The sequence below is a fragment of the Schistocerca cancellata genome, unplaced genomic scaffold (genome assembly GCF_023864275.1).
Source record: "Schistocerca cancellata isolate TAMUIC-IGC-003103 unplaced genomic scaffold, iqSchCanc2.1 HiC_scaffold_573, whole genome shotgun sequence".
In the NCBI taxonomy this organism is placed as follows: Eukaryota; Metazoa; Arthropoda; class Insecta; order Orthoptera; family Acrididae; genus Schistocerca; species Schistocerca cancellata.
In genome coordinates this window covers 5001-10000 of record NW_026046585.1, presented here as the reverse complement: position 1 = coordinate 10000, position 5000 = coordinate 5001, and the positions used below count along the sequence as shown (strand labels likewise).

Below are 5000 nucleotides of genomic sequence, written 5' to 3'. Positions count from 1 at the left end.
TCCACCCCTATATCTTGCGTTTCATGACGAGTTATATCCAATATGCCAAATTCCCGCTGTCCCTATACATGCTGTAAGTCTGTGCACACAATATGAACCACACCTCAGCGAGACACTCCATCACACATTACTCTCTGCCTGTAACAGACACAGATACGATATGTAAGCACCAGCATGGACCAACGTCCGGTGCATCCTCTCCGCCACAGTACACCATCCACACTATGATAACCACACCAGGGGGTCCAATTATAAAATAGAATATCCCACCCGTCCAACATCCACAATTGCTCAGATAAGCCACCAACACCCACACATGTCCTACACAGGGGTGCACCCAACACCACCACACTGCCTCCTGTTACGGCACAGAAACAATGGCAGGAATGAATCACACAGGTCTGCCACTCCCTTGCCGCAACCACAGACGCGGCGCGCCTCCAGTCACGAGCGAAAAGCGCATCCTGACGAGACAGAACTGCTGTGACATACTGACGCTGCCTCAGACATTCACTTACAATGATCACTACCAACGAACCTGCCCCCCCCCCCCCCCAAACACACTATCTCTTACCATGTTGTGTACTGTAATCCAACCCATTTTGCACCTTAACCTAACCAAATTTGTAACGCAATTTGTACCGCAATGTAACGCAATTTGTACCGCAATGTAACGCAATTTGTACCGCAATGTAACGCAATTTGTAACGCAATTTGTGTCTTAACCTAACCCACGTTGTGCCTTAACCTAACCCACGTTGTGCCTTAACCTAACCCACGTTGTGCCTTAACCTAACACACGTTGTGCCTTAACGTAACCCACGTTGTGCCTTAACGTAACCCACGTTGTGCCTTAACGTAACCCACGTTGTGCCTTAACGTAACCCACGTTGTGCCTTAACGTAACCCACGTTGTGCCTTAACGTAACCCACGTTGTGCCTTAACGTAACCCACGTTGTGCCTTAACGTAACCCACGTTGTGCCTTAACCTAACCCACGTTGTGCCTTAACCTAACCCACGTTGTGCCTTAACCTAACACACGTTGTGCCTTAACGTAACCCACGTTGTGCCTTAACGTAACCCACGTTGTGCCTTAACGTAACCCACGTTGTGCCTTAACGTAACCCACGTTGTGCCTTAACGTAACCCACGTTGTGCCTTAACGTAACCCACGTTGTGCCTTAACGTAACCCACGTTGTGCCTTAACCTAACCCACGTTGTGCCTTAACCTAACCCACGTTGTGCCTTAACCTAACCCACGTTGTGCCTTAACGTAACCCACGTTGTGCCTTAACGTAACCCACGTTGTGCCTTAACGTAACCCACGTTGTGCCTTAACGTAACCCACGTTGTGCCTTAACGTAACCCACGTTGTGCCTTAACGTAACCCACGTTGTGCCTTAACGTAACCCACGTTGTGCCTTAACGTAACCCACGTTGTGCCTTAACGTAACCCACGTTGTGCCTTAACCTAACCCACGTTGTGCCTTAACCTAACCCACGTTGTGCCTTAACCTAACCCACGTTGTGCCTTAACCTAACCCACGTTGTGCCTTAACCTAACCCACGTTGTGCCTTAACCTAACCCACGTTGTGCCTTAACCTAACCCACGTTGTGCCTTAACCTAACCCACGTTGTGCCTTAACCTAACCCACGTTGTGCCTTAACCTAACCCACGTTGTGCCTTAACCTAACCCACGTTGTGCCTTAACCTAACCCACGTTGTGCCTTAACCTAACCCACGTTGTGCCTTAACCTGCTCTGTAATTGGCATATGACACGTTACATTAATCTAGTGTTGTCTAACCACAACCCTCTGAATATAGTTCGCTACTCGCACCGCCCACCCTCTTGTGTGTCGTTTCATGTTGAACACTTCGCAAGTGTTGCTTACTTTTTACATGCTCCCGCTGTACACTGTAATGTGGACAACTGCAGGATGTACATCGCCCCCCCCCCTCCACCCTGCCTTCGCACGCTGGTCGTTCAGGTGCTTGCGTGTTCAATGCCCTTCGCAGCTGTTCACTGGCATTCGCATGTCGAAGCGCTCAGTCTACGTCGTGGTACGGCCTGTGTCCACTGTCCGCTGATATCGTAAGCTTAATCCTCACATTGTACTGCACATAGGTCCGTATGTACTGAATGATACGCTGTGGCACATGTGTGACCGTACGACTGCGCCCAACAACAGTGAACCATACGGTCCAAATGTTGTGCACTCAGCCACGTGCCGTCTCCCCATAACAGCTACATTGCAGTGTGGTACGCCATAGAGACGTGTGGGAGTAACGGACGCCCTGGATGGCGATCAGCATGAGCCGTCTGTTGATGTAGTGGCGCGTGTATTCAAACGTAGTCGTCTCTTCTCACACAGTGTGATAGCATGGTGCACCGCGTTCCACATCTGCGACATGGTACAGATGCTGGTTGACAGTCGGTCTCGTAATGGACATCGCATACGTAGGGGGCCACCTCCCACGTGTTCTCTAGTCGTGCACATTTTGTTGCGTGTATGTGGGCAGACGTAGTGTGTCGTGACACCTAACAGACAGGTATGCAATAATCGTTGCATTTGCAAACTGGGATGGACGTCTACGTTTGCTGGTGACGTGACGCAACGCAAATGAACAACTGGTAAACCCATTGTGGTGCGGTTGTTGTTGCTGGAGGTAAATCAGTAAGGGCAAATCTGTGTGTGAAGCGATACGCGGCGGTGGCTGGGTGGGACCGTCCCCGGCCGGTGAGGGGGGGCCGCCCGGCGTGCTGGCCGCGCGGTGCGTGGGCGCACGCGCTACAGCCGGCTGGTGGGGGCGCCCAGTGGCAGGCGCGCCGGCCGACGGACGCGGCAGGCGGCGCAGCTGCGCGCCGGGGCACCCTGCGCGCGGCGCCGGGCGGCCAAAGTGGGTCCTCGCGGGCCCGGTGCGAAGCGCGGTGGACATCTGCAGTGTGCTGGTCCGACTGAGGACTGTGTGCGTTGAGGATGCGCCGCCGCCCGGCACTCGGCGCCGCGACGCCGTCTGCTGCTCGGTCGCCCCAGCGGTTCTCGCTGGTGGTTTGTATCGCAGTTGTGCAGACGTGTTGGCACGTGCGCTGTGCTGGGAGAGTTCGCTTCGGCACCCACGTGGGGCCTTTGCCCTTCTGTGGCGCTGGCGTTGGAGCTGCCGGTCACCGTAGGTGGCGCGTGTTGTCTCCCGCCGGCAATGCCACGACAGCACGCTCCCGGGCCTCTGTCGGCAGCGGCAAGCTCAGTTGGGAGCACGGGTGGTCGCACCTAAAGCGTCTACTCGCCTAACTCCGGGCGATTGCGCCTCTCTCGAACCCGACCAAGTACTTAGGACGGCGCTGCGCGCCGCCGGGACCTGAGAGGGTTTCGAGGTGTATTGTGCAGGGGAGCTCAGCCTCCTCCTGTTTGCAGAATAATTGAGCGGACGCTTGCGTGTTCGCGCGGGCCCCTGGGACACACTCCCGGGCGGCCGGCTGCTCAGCTCTAGTTGACGCAGCTCCCTGGTTGATCCTGCCAGTAGTCATATGCTTGTCTCAAAGATTAAGCCATGCATGTCTCAGTACAAGCCGCATTAAGGTGAAACCGCGAATGGCTCATTAAATCAGTTATGGTTCCTTAGATCGTACCCACGTTACTTGGATAACTGTGGTAATTCTAGAGCTAATACATGCAAACAGAGTCCCGACCAGAGATGGAAGGGACGCTTTTATTAGATCAAAACCAATCGGTCGGCTCGTCCGGTCCGTTTGCCTTGGTGACTCTGAATAACTTTGGGCTGATCGCACGGTCCTCGTACCGGCGACGCATCTTTCAAATGTCTGCCTTATCAACTGTCGATGGTAGGTTCTGCGCCTACCATGGTTGTAACGGGTAACGGGGAATCAGGGTTCGATTCCGGAGAGGGAGCCTGAGAAACGGCTACCACATCCAAGGAAGGCAGCAGGCGCGCAAATTACCCACTCCCGGCACGGGGAGGTAGTGACGAAAAATAACGATACGGGACTCATCCGAGGCCCCGTAATCGGAATGAGTACACTTTAAATCCTTTAACGAGTATCTATTGGAGGGCAAGTCTGGTGCCAGCAGCCGCGGTAATTCCAGCTCCAATAGCGTATATTAAAGTTGTTGCGGTTAAAAAGCTCGTAGTTGGATTTGTGTCCCACGCTGTTGGTTCACCGCCCGTCGGTGTTTAACTGGCATGTATCGTGGGACGTCCTGCCGGTGGGGCGAGCCGAAGGCGTGCGACCGCCTCGTGCGTGTTCGTGCGTCCCGAGGCGGACCCCGTTGAAATCCTACCAAGGTGCTCTTTATTGAGTGTCTGGGTGGGCCGGCACGTTTACTTTGAACAAATTAGAGTGCTTAAAGCAGGCAAGCCCGCCTGAATACTGTGTGCATGGAATAATGGAATAGGACCTCGGTTCTATTTTGTTGGTTTTCGGAACCCGAGGTAATGATTAATAGGGACAGGCGGGGGCATTCGTATTGCGACGTTAGAGGTGAAATTCTTGGATCGTCGCAAGACGAACAGAAGCGAAAGCATTTGCCAAGTATGTTTTCATTAATCAAGAACGAAAGTTAGAGGTTCGAAGGCGATCAGATACCGCCCTAGTTCTAACCATAAACGATGCCAGCCAGCGATCCGCCGCAGTTCCTCCGATGACTCGGCGGGCAGCCTCCGGGAAACCAAAGCTTTTGGGTTCCGGGGGAAGTATGGTTGCAAAGCTGAAACTTAAAGGAATTGACGGAAGGGCACCACCAGGAGTGGAGCCTGCGGCTTAATTTGACTCAACACGGGAAACCTCACCAGGCCCGGACACCGGAAGGATTGACAGATTGATAGCTCTTTCTTGATTCGGTGGGTGGTGGTGCATGGCCGTTCTTAGTTGGTGGAGCGATTTGTCTGGTTAATTCCGATAACGAACGAGACTCTAGCCTGCTAACTAGTCGCGTGACATCCTTCGTGCTGTCAGCGATTACTTTTCTTCTTAGAGG

The 5000-nt window shown here is 53.6% G+C and overlaps 1 non-coding gene across 1 annotated transcript in view; it reads left to right on the top strand.

The window, feature by feature from the left end:
• Nucleotides 1–3505: 3505 nt before the first annotated feature.
• LOC126131338 (small subunit ribosomal RNA) overlaps nucleotides 3506–5000 on the top strand; it is a 1909-nt gene continuing 414 nt past the window's right edge. Inside the window, exon 1 of the ribosomal RNA XR_007527482.1 lies at nucleotides 3506–5000. This exon is cut by the window's right edge and continues 414 nt beyond it. This is a non-coding gene — a ribosomal RNA (small subunit ribosomal RNA).